Source organism: Phoca vitulina, unplaced genomic scaffold (assembly GCF_004348235.1).
Source record: "Phoca vitulina isolate PV1807 unplaced genomic scaffold, GSC_HSeal_1.0 scaffold8, whole genome shotgun sequence".
NCBI classification, from domain to species: domain Eukaryota; kingdom Metazoa; phylum Chordata; class Mammalia; order Carnivora; family Phocidae; genus Phoca; species Phoca vitulina.
The window spans coordinates 63,178,741-63,195,530 of NW_022589711.1; the positions used below are offsets into that span (position 1 = coordinate 63,178,741).

At 40.7% G+C, this 16,790-nt stretch overlaps 1 protein-coding gene across 3 annotated transcripts in view; it reads left to right on the forward strand.

Annotated features, from left to right (window-relative positions):
* GNB4 (G protein subunit beta 4) overlaps positions 1–16,790 on the forward strand; it is a 58,839-nt gene that overhangs the window by 9,913 nt on the left and 32,136 nt on the right. The window lies entirely within an intron of this gene.

The window sequence follows — 16,790 nt, forward strand, 5'->3', positions numbered from 1 at the left end:
GTGGGAGTAGGAATAAACTTTTTGAAAAAATGTGGTTTTAGGGCGTCTGGTTGGCTCAATCGGAAGAACATGAGACTCTTGATCTTGGGGTCGTGAGTTTGAGCCCCATGTTGGGTGTAGAGATTACTTAAATAAATAAACATTTAAGAAAAAAAGAAAAATGTGGTCTTGTCACATGATATAAAAAGCAAAAGCAGTTGGTATTTAAAAATTTTTTAAACTTAGGGGGCGCCTGCGTGGCTCAGTCGGTTAAGCGTCTGCCTTCGGCTCAGGTCATGATCCCAGGGTCCTGGGATGGAGCCCCGTATCAGTCTCCCTGCTCGGCGGGAAGCCTGCTTCTCCCTCTCCCACTCCCCCTGCTTGTGTTCCCTCTCTCACTGTGTCTTTCTCTGTCAAATAAATAAATAAAATCTTAAAAAAAAAAATTAAGCAGTAGCCTACTTATTAAAAAAAATTTTTTTTTAAACTTAGATATTAGTTTTCATGGTTGTATGTTAACGTTTATGGGAATTAAAACTTATCAAGGGATTTCATTATTTCATTATTTATGTGCCGCTAGGGAAGCTTTTGGGGGGAAAATACTTAAAAACACACACAGAAATACTCCTCTGTGACTTAGGGTATAAAGAAGGAGAGAAATGTTGCTATGTAAATTTCACCCATGGTTATGTGCTAATTTTCAGTGAGGAAACATCTTTGCAAAGTTTTTAGAGATGATGGTGAGACACATCATGAAGGGCTAGTGAAGCATCAGGAGTAATGTATGTTTCTTCAGTGATGCTGAAGAGCAATATTGGTGTATGTGAGGGTGAGTGCTGCTAAAACACAGTTCAAGCCACCTGGGAGAAAGAAGACCCCTTGGATTGATGGCTTTTGAGAACGTTAGTGGTGGGGGAGGGAGTTGAGCATGGAGTGGAATCACAGATAGCTAGTGTGGGTTATTAGTTGTTAGTCTAAACCCAAGAAAGCAATCGTATGATATTTTGATAAAGTGTGATCCTGGAGTAGCATTGATGGATATCTGTTCATCTCATACCAATACCACATGGGTGCATTTGCTTTTTAATTAGTAAAACCTCCAAAGTTTTACCTTCTGTCTCAGTATTAATGGCTTTATGTTAGAAAAAAAGATCTGTACTGGGTGGGAGAAAGACACCGAGTGATGTACTCTATTTCTAGTTACTATTGGTAACTTTAAGATAATTTTACTTTTTTAAAAAAAGGTATTTTACTTTTATTAAAGCTGTGAACACATGGAGTTGTAGCTAGCTGCCTTTCCATGAATATGTTAATTGCATGTCACATTTTGTCCCGTGAAGCCAAATTAGCAAATAAGCTAGATCATGATGCCTTATAAACATTTATAAACGTATAAATATTTATTGGATGGGCACTTAGAAACATTGGATGAAATTCTGATAGCCACTGTTGTCATATTTTCATCCTTTAGTGGTGGGATTCATTTAAATATTTTTTAGATATAATCAAGAGTAATATGTAACCAATTCTGGTAAATTTAAGGGATTGTTTTTGGTTAAAAAAAAAACAAATTATGTGACTTTAAAGTGATCTAAGACTGTGTGACTTAGTGATACAAGATGAACCATACATGGTCATATCAAAAAAATCCAAGAGGTAATAATACTTGAGTGAAGTCATCTGAGAAAAGACAGTCTGAGAAGGTTGCGATTTGTAATTTACATACTCATAATTTATTTTCCTAATGTCTGAGTCACAGAGTCTTAGAAATACTAAAATTAGAGGCTTCTCAACTTAGAGAAGGTAGTTTTAGGACTAAGTAAAAGGAAATTCCCTGCCATTTTATATAGCTGCCAGTGAATTCATAGAACGTGTTGCTTTAAGAGGTAGTGCAGCTAAAAATATAAGCATACTAGAAACAGTTTCAGTTTAAGGGAAATCCTTAGTATGGTAAGTTCAGTCATATTCCCATGAAACATTTGGTTTTGGTGACATAACATTTTAAATATGTGCTCTATTGCAGCCCTTCCATCCTGATATAATTATTATTCGTTTCTCGTGAGAAGATGAACTTTTCTGATCGGGGTGGGTCGGTGTGTGGGGGTGCCTAGTGCAGGGTGGGCGTTCAACACATTTGTTGAGTGGAAGAATGAATCACATGACAATTTGGATTGACAGTAGGTCGGGATAGTGTTCATTTCTTCTGTAGGCAGGATACAGTAAAAGAATGGAGACACGTGCACTCTACATTTATTTTATTTTATTTTTTTTATTTTTTTTATTTTTTATTTTTTAAAGATTTTATTTATTTATTTGACAGAGAGAGACCAGCGCGAGAGGGAACACAAGCAGGGGGATGGGGGGAGGGAGAAGCAGGCTTCCCGCTGAGCAGGGAGCCCGATGTGGGGCTCGATCCCAGGACCCTGGGATCATGACCTGAGCCGAAGGCAGACGCTTAACGACTGAGCCACCCAGGTGCCCCTTATTTTATTTTTTTTAAAGATTTATTTGAGAGAGAGAGAGAGCACATGAGGGGGGGAGGGTCAGAGGGAGAAGCAGACTCCCTGCTGAGCAGGGAGCCCGATGTGGGACTCGATCCCAGGACTCCAGGATCATGACCTGAGCCGAAGGCAGTCGCTCAACCAACTGAGCCACCCAGGCGCCCGCACTCTGCATTTAAAAGATAAACTGTGCATCAGGTTTTTATGTAGTACCTGATATTACTATAATTTTAGGTTTTGTTACTACCTTTGCCTCAAAGAGGTCTTCCCTTCTTTTCCTTGATTTAAAGGATACTTTTATAATTTGTAATTTAAAAATTAAACCTAAAGAATTTATGATGAAACGCTCAGCTTTTATAAATGGCAAATAGTTTAAAACACTACAGTTGTCACACATGTTCTATTTATAACACAAATGTAAAAATGTAAAAATGTGTAGGAATGAAACAACAAAATCCATTTGCTTTTAATTCCATGAATACCTGTCCATTTTTTTTACTTTTATGCATGACATTTTATTGGGCCGTGGAATTTACCACCTCAGTTTAGATTTCTGCCAAGATGACAAATCCTGTTCAATGAGAGACCCCCTAATTCTTTTTTTTTTTTTAAGATTTTTATTTATTTGACAGACACAGAGAGAGAGGGAACATAAGCAGGGGGAGTGGGAGAGGGAGAAGCAGGCTTCCCGCCGAGCAGAGAGCCCGATGTGGGGCTCGATCCCAGGACCCTGGGACCATGACCTGAGCCAAAGGCAGACGCTTAATGACTGAGCCACCCAGGTGCCCCGAGACCCCCTAATTCTTATCCAAAGCGTTCACCCCCAGTGGATCTGTTTATGATACCTGGATAAAGAGCTTGTTTTCTTGTTGGTTGATTTCTGACTGTGGACTGATCATGTTGTGACTTGTTAAGAAAACTAAATCACAAGATTTTTTTTTTAAGAAAAAAATGTATTAAGAGCTACTTTTGGCAGTTGAGAATCTAAAGTCCCTTTCTTAATTCCAGAGATACATGAAACACTATTGGCAGCTATTTTCTCACACACTTCACTACTTTAGCAAAGATTAATGCATTTAAGCTTTAATTAAAAACCTTAAGTATCTCTCTTTTCAGGTGTCTTGGGTATTTCCTGATAGAAGATAGCTGGTTCCTAAGCTATCCTTTCAACTCTTGAGTTTATTTCATTCTTATATTCTTAAAGAGTAAAAGCAAAACCAAATACAGATTATTTTAAAGAAGGTGATGGCTGCCAAAAAAATTCAGGTTTTTGCCAGATGCATTGTTCCCTTGAGGAAAGAGAAGATACCACCTGAAATATGTCAAGAAATTGTTAATGATTTCTTTGTAAAAATATTTTTAAGTTGTGTTTGAGAAATAGGAAATTTATATGGGGAGCGTCTCTTTTTCTCTTCCCATTCTGAAGGCATTCCTCAAGAAAAAAAATTCAAAAAATTTTCACAATTCAGATGTGGGAAATAATTCTGCCCTATTTAAAAACTGATAAAAATGGGAATGATTTTTTTCTACAATCATGTATTCCAACTACTATCTTTCTTTTTTTAAAGTATTTAGATGTTTTGTTTGACCAGGAAGATAATATAAATGCCATTTAGGTTTTTTTAGGAACTTTTTTAAAGATTTTATTTATTTGAGAGAGCGTGAGAGGGAACCCAAGCAGGGGGAGTGGGAGAGGGAGAAGCAGGCTTCCCACTGAGCAAGGAGCCCGATGTGGGGCCCGATCCCAGGACACGGGGATCATGACCTGAGCCCAGGGCAGATGCTCAACCAGCTGAACCACCAAGCGCCCCAGAATTATTTACTTAAGATTCATTTATTTATTTTAGAGAGAAAGAGGGGGGGAGGGGCAGAGGCAGAGGGAGAGAACCTCAAGCAGACTCCATGCTGAGCGCAGAGCCCCGATCCCACAACCCCAAGATCATGACCTGAGCCAAAATCAAGAGTTGGATGCTTAACCGACTGAGCCCTCCAGGCGCCCCTAAATGAACACACATTCTTGAACCTTCCCTCAATCAAATGGTTTTAGATTTGTTTCCTATGTAAACGAGTTTAGATCTGTGTTTCTCAGACTGTAGGAGGCACCAGAACCAGAGTGTTTGTTAAGCACTGATCGCTGGGCTCCACCCTCCGAGTTTGTTGTTTAGACCTGGGAAAGGGCCTAAAAGTGTGCGTTTCTGGCAAGTTCCTCAGGGATGTTGCTGCTGCTGGTGGTGGTCCCCACACGTTGAGAACCACTGATGAGGTTATTTAGTTGAATCGGTGGTTATCAACCATGCTTCTTCCCTTACACACCTGAAGGGTATAACAGTAATTAACAGTGCTTCAATCTAGGAGTCAAGGCATTGGAGTGGGGGTGGGCCAGGTACTGCTGTCTTCACGAGGTTGGTGTGGTTTGAGAAAGGTCTTCACATGATTGGGTGTTTTCTCCTACCCTCTTTCCCCTTTTGAATCTCTCTCCTCTCCTCCCCACTCATTAGAGAGTCCTGGTCTATATAGTAGGGCATAAGAATAGAGTCCTCTCCCTGCAAACAGAAGTCTCCAGAGTTCCTAGGGAGGGATCTTCAGCGCTTCTCAAGGAATTACGGAGAGAACAAAGGGGTTACAGGGCATCATAACTGGGATGCTGAGGCCATGAAAAAATTTCTTTCTGGTAATAGCTGTATTTTTCTTTTTTGTTTAAAGTATTTTGCATTATATCTACTGATCCATATATAGATAATGGCCTGAGCAGTGTTTCTGGTTGTAGTGTCTTTGTATATTTCCCTTGCTGGGCCAAATTAGCCCTCGCTTAAAGTTCCAAGGGCATTTTGTGAATGTGTATATTTAATTCTCCAGCCAATCCCATGGGGTATCTCCACTCTACTGATGAGGGAATTGAGACTCAGAGCAGGTGAGCAATTTCTGGGATCACGCAGTAAGGATACTTACAGTGAGCCAGCAAGCTATTAGGTTATATGAACTCAGGTAAGCACGGTAACCTCCATAACTTGTAGTTTCATCGTCTGTGGGATGGGGATGATATTAGCCCGCCCCTTTTTAAAGATTTTATTTATTTATTTGAGAGAGAGAATGAGCGTGAGAACAAGAGGAGGGAGGGTCAGAGGGAGAAGCAGACTCCGTGCTGAGCAGGGAGCCCAATGTGGGACTTGATCCTGGGACTCCAGGATCATGACCTGAGCCAAAGGCACTCAGTCGCTTAACCAACTGAGCCACCCAGGCGCCCCAGCCCCTCCCTTCTGAGGTTGATTTGAGGCCATTAAATGAGTTACTGTGGGGAGTTTTGAATAGTGCATGGCACAAAAGTGCTCAATGAATGCTGTCTCCTGGTTGGCTAACTCCTACTAATGCCTCAGTCCGGGCTTGTCCTGACTTTGTGCCACGTTATCTTCCTCTTAGGCATTGAAGGTCAGTAATCTCTTATCCACAAATTGGAGATCCAAAATGCTATAAAAATGGCAGGTTTTTTTCATATATCACTTAGTGGCAAAGCCTTATGTGATTTGGACTCATTTCATGCCACAACCTGGCCTGATCTAACATGAAACCTGCTAGTTTGTTTTTCCCCACCTAGTTGTGAATGTGCTTATGTTTTGCTACAGAAATACTCCTTGATTATGTGGGGTGATGCCCCAGGGTCCACACCTGTATAAAATCTGAAAACTTCCCAAATCTGAACCACACCTGGTGCTAGGGCTTTAGATAATGGGATTATGGACCTATGTGAGTATGCACTTAAATGTCTGTTTTCCTACTGAACTGTGAACTCCTGGGGAGCTGGGCCTGTCCTATTCATGTGTAGCCTCAGGTCTTAGCACATGATAGGCATTTGGTAAATGGTGAAAGAATGAACCATTTCTTTCAACCCTCATCAGGGTGCCTGGGTGGCTCAGTCGTTAAGTGACTGCCTTCGGCTCGGGTCATGATCCCAGGGTCCTGGGATCGAGCCCCGCATCAGGCTCCCTGCTCAGCGGGAAGCCTGCTACTCCCTCTCCCACTCCCCCTGCTGTGTTCCCTTTCTCGCTGTGTCTCTGTCAAATAAATAAATAAAATCTAAAAAAAAAGTAATGAACCATGCCACAACATACCAGATGAGTGAAGGGAAACAGACTGAAGAATAGCACCTTATTTATTTTCTGGAACACAGACAACACAGACTGCCTGCAGTTCACAAGAGGCAGAATTTTTTACTTTGGGGACATTTAAGTGTTCAATGGGATGAGAAATAAAAAAAAAAAAAACCTGAATGCCGATGCTACAGTTTCAGCAGCTCTAATGTTTTTCTGTCTTATCCATCACCCCCTACAGCCCTAGATTTTTAGCTAACTTCTTGTGAAAGCCCCATGGGAATATCTGTATCTGGAATACTTGGGGTGGATAGGCAAGCGTGCTTTTAAATTCCATGCTAAGAATGATCATAAGAGCTTTAAATACCTAATTCATTATGGGTTTGCAGTTGTTTTTTTTTTAATTTTACAAAGTATAGGAATTAACAGATTGCAAAGAGAAACGTAGAACATTAGGGATTATAATAACAAACTTGAATTTTTCTGATGAATAGACTTAGTAAGCAAAAGTAGTTTTATGCCTAAATTTATAACTTAAAATATTCTTTCACGCTTTGCGAGCGTTCATAATCAGTATGAAAATTATTAGCTACAAAATATATTTCCTTGTCACATATAGATGAAAATGGCTGTTCACTAACAGTAGTATAATTGTACAGGCTACATAATGCCTTGCTTTGGAGAGAGAGGACTGAATTATGCAACTGTATTATTTTTTTAATTGGTGTGGATACAGTGGCTCATTGGTTTTTTTAATATGTGTAACTGGCACAGCTGAACTTTTAAAAAGATAACTAATATGCTGCTTTCTTCTCAACTTACAATGCTTTCATTATATAAGAGTAATTTCAATTGTGTTAAATGAATTATTCATGTTGAAAAAGAACTTAGTCAAGAAGTTATGGTAACTGAAAGACACTGTGCTGATACTAAACTAATTTCTATTAAATTATTAGTTTAAAATTGCTTTCATCTATAATTTCGGTACCACTTCAGAGATTGTGATGAATAGCTCCAGTTTGACCTAGAGTAAAAAATCACCATTGGTGAAATTTCTTGACAATTACACTGTACCCTTCTGATGTTTTTTGTCTGTGTGTTTTGTTCTTAGTTGTGTTTTTTGTATAATTAAAATTTTTTAAGATTTTATTTTTAAGCTGTCTATACAGCCAACGTGGGGCTTGAACTGATGACCCTAAGATCAAGAGTCGCACAGTCCACCAACTGAGCCGGCCAGACACCCCTGTGGTGGTTGTGGGGTTTTTTTGGTTTTGTTTTTGTTTTTGTAATGGAATGTAGAGATGGCTCATGTATATGTCCTATTCCTTTATCTTTTCCTCCTCCCAGGAAGAAAATTTCTTAACTAGCTGGCTGAAGATAGATCCTGGGAAACCTAAGTATTTAAGAAGTGAATGGGGGTGGGGGGAGACAGCAAAAACTACAAACAAACCCAGAAACAATAGTGAAGTACAAGGAGGATCTAGGAAGTTGGAGTCATGAAAGCCATAGTAATGTAGTAAAGGGAATACAGAGGGAATATCATTAGTCAGATTCAGCCGGGAAGTCTAATGAGCTGCCTTTTGAAAAGAGGCAGTGTGGCAGGGTGGAGAGATGCTGGGTTCCAGAGTCACACACACACTTGGATTCAGTTCCCAACTGTGCTACTAATCTCAGGCAAGTCATTGAACCTGTCTGAGCCTCAGTTTCTTTTTGTCTTTATTTTTATCTTATTCTACTTATTTTATGGTTCCCAGTGGACTTCAGGTATGTTAAGAGATAAACTGAGGCATAGTAAACATTTTAAGTTGTTTTATAGCAAAAATCAATTTGGATTGGGCATACGTAGGGGCAAGATTTTCATAGAGAAGGAAGCAAAGCAAGGAAATTACTTGATTAGCTGTGGCTATGTGCTTGCCTTATTTGGAAAGCCTAGTTGGCTGTGATTGGTTGTCCTTGGGTTTCACAGGCTTAGGTTTGGGTTTGCTTACATAGTTTGCTAAGATATTAGAAGCACCTCAGCCTAATGGTCTCCTTGTTTAATTTAGTGCAAGAGTTAGATTAACTATAAATATATTTGTTGTGGATCCACATATCACTCACTTTTATATATTTATATTTGCTTATTGGTAACCTAAACATCTGTAAAGCAAATACCCAACTCAGGAATTCGAAAATTAACAATTACTTGCAACTATTGTACTTGTGTGCTTCTTCCTTGTACTGTTTTGTCATTCTCTTCAAAAACCTTTTGTTACGTATGTGTGCATTCCTGAATAGTCTTAGTTGTTTTTGAATTTTATAAAAAGAGTATTATGCTGGTATGTGTCTTCACCACCCCCAGTATTGTTCAGATTAATCTATGTTGTCTATACCTGTAGTTCATTTGTTTTCATTGCGATATAATAATTCAACATGAAAACACTACAATTATCCATTCTCCTGTTGGTGGGCAATTAAGTGTTTTTAGTTTATTGCTCTTACAAGTAGTACTATATGAACCCCACTCGAGCACATGAGTACTTGAGTTTCCTTTAGGGCTTATATACCCAGAAATGGAATTAAATTTTTTTACATAAACTTTTAAAAAAAATTTTAAGTAATCTATACACCCCAAGTGGAACTTGAACTCACGACTCCGAGATCAAGAGTGGTGTGTCCTACCAACTGAGCCAGCCAGATGCCCCCAGAAATGGAATTGTCCTATTGAAAGATAGAGGTATCATCACCTTCGTTAGATATTGGCCAAGTTGCTTTCCAAGAGCTTTCCTACCAGAATGAGTTACCATTTTCCTTAACCTTGCCAATTCTTTTTTTTTTTTTCTTTTTAAATTTAAGTAATCGCTACACCCATTGTGGGGGTTGAACTCATGACCTCGAGATCGAGTCACACGTTTTACCCCAACTGAGCCAACCAGGTACCCCAACCTTGTTAATTCTTGGTTGAGATACAATTTGATCAATCTGATAGGTATGAAATTGTTGATTTGCATTGCCCTGATTACTGAGGTTGGATATCTTTACATTTGTATATTGGCTTCCACAGTTTTTCCTACTGTGGTTTGCTGACTCATATCTTTGCACATTTTCCAGTTAGATTATTGGTCTTTTTTATTAGTTTGGAGGAATTGGTTTTAAACTCTAGATACTTTATCTTAATTTTAGCTTGTAACTAATCCTTTATCTTAATTTTAGCTTGTAACGATCTTTTCCCAATCTGTGGCTTGGTTCCCCCTCCCCCCCCCATAGAAGAGAAACTCTTCTCATTCCCACACTGTCCTTGCACACCTGAAGGTGCTAGCTAGCCCTTCTAGCTGACCTTTCTCTTCTTAGCCTTCTTGTATAGAGGGATAATTGTAAGAATCATTGTCAACAGTTGTGTTGGGGGGAGTGCAGCAGACCATTGGGCTATTTAGTACACCTTGAGGTTGATTCTGCTCCCATATGTTGGAAGATCTTAAAAAAAAATAGCATAATTGGTACCTCTTTGCCTTCAGCTTTGGGGCTGTTCACTATGTCTGAGTCCTCAGAAGTCCTACTCCGTTTTCTGTTAGGCCTATGACCAGTGTAGATGGAAACCTTAATTTCTGCCTATCATTGCTTCCTTTTTTGGTCATTAATTCAGGTAAAGTCTGATCAGTGAGAGAGTATGTTTTGGTTTACTCTCTTCTCAGGTTGGGTTCTTGATTATCTTAAACTTTAAGGAAGATTTGGAGTTAATTTATGCAGCAGTTCACCTGGCTATACCCAGTGGAGAATTTTTAGTGGTGGGTGCCTCTTACTGGTTTTCTTTCTCCTGCCATTACTTTTCATATGTTTCCCACACACACACACACACACACACACACACATATTGAATTCACGAAGTTTTTTGAACTATTTTACCATTTCCCCTGTTTTTGTTCTTTATTAACTACGGATGTAAAGGACCTGCAGGAGGGCAAGTCGTTGGATGACTTTGTCGCTCTAGTCAAATACGTGCCCCAGAGGACCTCACTTCTCTGAATTGGAGCATGCTTTAGATCTCTGGTTTGAGGGAGCGACTTACTAAACTGTACCTCATGCAGCAGTATCATTCTCAAGAATTCAGAGCTTTCATAGCCATATTACATCCATAGCCCATGTCAATCCATAGACTAGCCACTTCGTTAGATCCTCCTTTAGACCGTCAAAACACAATTTATTAGGATTTATCTTACTAGGTTTCACTTGGGGCTATCTTGTGGCCTCGTTTTACCCTAGTCAACCTCTAGGCTTGTACGGAAGTCATTTATAACTTAGTCTATGCTAGATGTGCTCCTTGTTGCAATCCAGCAATTGTCAGGTGGGAAGAAAAGATCAACAAAGTGTGTAATCAAAATATTCTTTCTTCTTAGTGACAGAACCAATAAGTTTTCCTTAAAGAGTCAAAAACTAATTCCTCCTTTTAGCAGTAGATAATGGAAGGTGGGGGAAGGCAGCTTTAACATTTCTTTTCAGGCATCCAGAGAAAGTTTGTGGTTGTCTCTCTAGAGGAGGAAAGGTGATTTTTCCCTTTCCTCTTCTGAGTTCTTGGCGGAGACCCCCTGCAATAAAAGATAAATGAGAGAAACAAATTTATGAATATGTATGTATTCCTTGGGTATATGTGAGAGATTTCCAGGGGGAAAAATGTGTAACCCCTGAGGTAGTCCAAGGCACCAGCTTAAAAAACAGTCTTCAGCTAAAGAAAGAAGATCTGGGAACAGGGGTGGGTTGGGTAGGGGACCAGTCCTGGGAGGTTATCAGGAAAGGCAAGGGTAAACAAAGGTAAGGTTTGTTGTGCAGATTTAAATCAGTACATTCTCCATTGGTTAAGATTCTCTGGTGATTTACAGTCCTTTCCTTCCTAGAATGGATTTTCTTTTTAAGTGTAAATTTCCATCTCAGGTGTAACTTCTCTTGTTTTCAGTCTCTCCTGTTTCTCTGAATAATCCTATGCCACATCCTTAAACTATATTTGGGGTGGCCTATTCTACCTTTGGTACAAGCATCACAAGGACTCTGGTTTTACTGCTAGAAACCTTTCTCAGAGCCATGCCTTCTGACAGCCCTTCCTTTTTCATGGTGTCTGCTTCAACTTAGCTGAGGGGGTGACTGGACAGGAGTGAGGCTTGGGGATTCAGAATTCCATGGGAAGAAATGGGGTCATGTATAGGCAGCTCTGTTTGAGAGGTCGTAATGAAGGATAGAAAAAGGAGGGTCCATGATAGTGAAATGTGGAATCAAGGCAGTGTATGTCTCTCTCTCTCTCTCTCTCTCTCTCCAAGGGAGAGACTTGGGCATGTTCAACCCTGATCGAATCCAGCTGAAAGTGAAAGGTTACCCACAGGTGGTGGTTTGCTAGATGAAAATGAGGAATTACAACTTTACAATAGACTGAACCATTAACACCTGAATACCCTGACCAACCTTAGCTTTACAAATAGCGCATAAACAGAGATTAAGTTTGTTCTGATTTATTACACTAAGGCTGCCGTGTTACCTAGAAGTATTCCTGCTACACACATTGAACTTGAATATCATCTGACCTGTAGATCTAACTTACAGTTTATCGGCAATGTAGAGGATAAACAAGTTAAACGGTACCATAAGGAAGTAAACACAATGTGGGACAAGTGGCTCATTCTATCCAGTCAGTCAGTATTCTAGGGGTAATAAAGTAGGCTGTGGATACTTCTAGATGGAGAGACTTAGGAGACATAGCCAAGTGTATTATGTAGTCTGTAATTGGATCCTAATTTGAATAAATCAGATGTAAAAAGACATTGGTAGACTAATTGGGGAAATTTGAAAATGGACTAGGTGTATTAGCTCTTGAATAATTACTGTTAATTTTGGTAGATCTACTAATGGTATTATGGTTTAAACGATAAGTGTCTTAATACTTTTGGAGATGTATGCTGACATATTTCATAGTGGAATGTCTTGATGTCTGTGATTGACTTTAAAATACTTAACGGGGCGCCTGGGTGGCTCAGTCGTTAAGCGTCTGCCTTCAGCTCAGGTCATGGTCCCAGGCTCCTGGGATCGAGGCCCACATCGGGGTCCCTGCTCTGCGGGAAGCCTGCTTCTCCTTCTCCCACTCCCCCTGCTTATGTTCCCTCTTTCTCTGTGTCTCTCTCTGTCAAATAAATAAAATCTTAAAAAAAAATAAAATACTTCAGCAAATGGGGGCTCCTGGATGGCTCAGCCGGTTAAGCCTCTGCCTTCAGTTCAGGTCCGGATCTCAGGGTCCTGGGATCGAGCCCTGGATTGTTCGGCTCCCTGCTTCTCCCTCTCCCCTCCACCCCTTCCCCCCCGCCCCGCTCGTGCTCTCTCAAATAAATAAAATCTTAAAAAAAAAAAAAAAAGAAATACTTGAGCAAAAACAAGAAGCAAATACAACAATAACAATTTGTAAATCACATAGTGGGTATTATGGGTATCTGTTATACTGATTTCTCTACCTTTCTCTGTTTGAAATTTTTCCTAAAAGACTAAAACAACGGAGGAAAAATGAGAGCTTGAATGTTCTAGAACGGATAATTAGAAGTGTAAGATTACTGAAAAGACGGTAGATGGGATTTAAATTGTAAGTGGAGGAATTGGACCAAATGACAGAAAAGTCAGTTCCTCTTCTGAATAGAGGGAAAGGAGAATGTGATGAGTCGGTTATGTTTGTATAGTTTTATATATGTAGTGGTAGAAAATTGAAAGAGTTCCTGTCTGATGGCTTCTGCTTTCTCTGTGATATAGAAAGCAGGGTCGTCTGTAATAGGGGTTGTGAAAGGTCAGAAGCTTAAAGAGTTCAAAGGAACTGACGTAGTTCATAGTAAGAGCGGAAGTGATGAGTAGAAAGCTGTATAGGGTTGCCGGGTGGTTTTGAGGGCCCAGTTGAGATGGGTGAAATGAATTTGTAGTATAACTCATATGCCCTGTTTGACTTTTTTGATCAGTGTTTTGTCACTTGAGTACTTGGCCAAAAGGTAGGTAGTTGGATTCATACAAGGTTGTGGCTTTTGTCTGTTGAGTGTGACAACATAAAAGGGTTGGGAAACTAGGGTGCTGGCAAAATTGTGGGTGAAGTGCTGGACCTGGAATCTAACCTGTTTAAGAAGGGAGTGCAGCTTGCAGGTGGAGGGTGAATGAGTTCTGGAGGTCTGTTGCACCTCGTAGTGATTATAGTCAACCACATGGTACAGTGTGCCTCAGAGTCGCTAAAAGACGAGATCTTAAATGTTCTCTCTACCAAGAAGAGATGGTAATTGTGCGATGGGATAGTTAACTCTTTGGTAATCATATTGCAATATATAAATTTCAAATCACATCCTATAACTAAAACTTACACAATAACTTACACAATGTTATAGGTCATTATATCCATAAAAAGAGGAGAGGTACCACAAACTCATGATATTTCATATTGAACTCCTCATCTCTCTTATGAACCTTCTCCTTCAAGGACTTCAAAGTGTGTGGGATTTTAATTACTTACTAGCTAGTAAATTAGCCTGTTACTGTTTCATGGACGCTAGCAGATGACGTGAGACTCCTTGGTCAGCCCAGCAAGTAGCCTGTCCTGGTGTTGGTTTGTGCTCATTCCCCCATGTTCCTCAGTTCCTATGGGGTTAACACAGGTGGGCCTAGATAGATGCCACACATACATTGGATTTGTGTCACAGCCCAGAAACACTGAGCTTGGGGAATGTACCACTTTTATAGTAAGTGGAAGCAAGCTTTGCTCTGTCTTGGCGGGGAGACATTGTCTCATCTCTCAAGGTTGCTTGCTCCAAATACAACCCTGAGAAACGGCCCAGGTGAGCGTGATGAGGGCCTTATATTTTGGCAGGCCCAGGAAAAATGTATAGGGGTATTCAGGACCCATGGCCTCTCCCAAAAGTAACCCATCCAGTAGTGGTGGTGAGGGAATGGCTTTCTGTGTGCTGTTTCTGTTCATGGTACTCCATCCGTTTCAGCACCCATGCTGGAAAATCTCCATTTGGTACAGATCCTAGTATATCCTGAGTAGCTCTTGCTAGCCGTGTTACCTGAAACTGGATTTGCCTCTTGGTGGGAGTTGAGCCAAAAGACACAACCAAGCCAAAGAAAAGGAAAAGGAAGGGTTTTACTTGCAGTAAGTAAAGGAGAACCGTGGGTCCCCCCCCCCCCGCAAAAGCAGTGTCTCCCCGAAGGGCAAAATCGGGGACCTTTGAAGCTCAGGATGCATATGTACTCATGAAGGGGCCTGGGCGGTGGGGCAGAAGTCGTCCTAAGGTGACGGAGTCCAGGTCAAAGTCCCGGGGAGCTGCAAAAGCAGAGGCCAGATCATCAGTTCTGTGGCTCGGGTGGGACTGGTATCTGAGTGCTCAGAGGGATTTAGATCCTGCAGAGATAACTCAAGAGTGTGGGTCAGGTCAGTCTCCTGGCCTGATAGTGGCTGTTTGTTCTCACATTCTTTCCCAAGATGTCTGGGGGCCCGAAATGACTTCTCAAGAAAGCTAGGTCTACTGGCCTTTCTTCGAGGACCCCTACCCTTTCTGCCTACAGTTGCAGAGAAGCTCCGCTTTAGAGAGTCAGTTGTATGCAGGTGGCTGTTGGGGTGGGAAGGCAGTAGTGGGTGGGTAAGTGGTGGTTTTGAACACCCTGAAACTAATGAGACCTGTGATGGCCCCTTGATACTCCTTTTTTAGGTACATTAGCAACTCAGTAAGAGCTTTACATCAGTTTTGCATGCCCAGGATTTTTTTGGAACTCAGAAAATAAAGCAGCATCAGAACCAGAGTTTTTAGGATTTGGGGGCAGTGGTATCCTCGGTATGGTCCAGCAAGGGTAATTAAGGTTGTGAATTTAAAGAACCTAGAATGCTATTTATCTTCAGTTAGGCAGAATGATCTTCCAGATTGGCAGTAATCTAACCAGCCTGGTACTCCCTGAGGAACATACTAAATTGTTGGACAGAACTTCATCAAAAAATGGTTAAGCCTTATAATGATCAAAATTTGCTGGAAATTTAGATAAACGGAGAGCTATATTATAGTAGTAAATTGGACATGGAATATTAGAATGATGTCAGTTCTTACTTACGGTTTAATGCCTTTCCAAGCAATCCTAATAGATTAATTTGTTAATTTGACAAAATATAGTTAACCCTAATAAACAGATACTTGTACTACAGGTTGAAGTGAATGCAGGATGACACCAGAAACAGATTTTCTTTTTTTTCCCTAAAGATTTTATTTATTTTTTGACAAAGAGACAACGAGAGAGGGAACCCGAGCAGGGGGAGTGGGAGAGGGAGAAGCCGACTTCCTGCAGAGCAGGGAGCCGGATGCTGGGCTCGATCCCAGGACCCTGGGATCATGACCCGAGCCGAAGGCAGATGTTTAACGACTGAGCCACCCAGGCACTCCCAGATTTTCCCTTATGGGAATCAGAGTCTCTCTTACGGGAATTTGGAGATAGGGTGGTCATTTGGGTCTCTAATTTTGACCTGAGGAAATACAAACTGGGTCTTGTGCTCGGAGAAGCAGAAAAAGTTATTTTGTAGAAAGAAGAAAAACAAATAGGAAGAGAAAAACGGGACAGGTAGAGAAAGAATACTATCATAAGTTTTCAGCTTCAGTTTCTTCCCGAGGTTGTAATATTCCTGCCTTTGGGTTCTGTGATTCATCCTAAATCCTTTAAAATTTTTTTTCCTTTATTTATTAAGCTATTTCAGGTTAATTTACTGGGTAAGTGTCTTAGGCGCTGGGGATGTAGCAAAAAAACAAAGCAAAGTCCCAGCCTCAAGGAGCTTACATTCTTTTTTTTTTTTTTTTTAAGATTTTATTTATTTATTTGAGAGAGAAAGAATGAGACACAGAGCATGAGAGGGGGAGGGTCAGAAGGAGAAGCAGACTCCCTGCTGAGCAGGGAGCCCGATGTGGGACTCGATCCCGGGACTCCAGGATCATGACCTGAGCTGAAGGCAGTCGCTTAACCAACTGAGCCACCCAGGCGCCCAGGAGCTTACATTCTACCAGGAGGAAACAAACAACAAATAAGCAAATACATGTTAGATGGTGTTGAGTCCTCAAGTGGCTATGGGCTATCAGCAAAGGTCCCTCTGAGGAGGTAGCATTTGAGGAAAAGTCAGCAAGCAATGAAAATATCAGGGGTAAGAGGGAATTTCAGGCAGAGGGAAGAGCAAGTATAAAGACATTGAGACTAGATCCTACTTAGTGTGTTC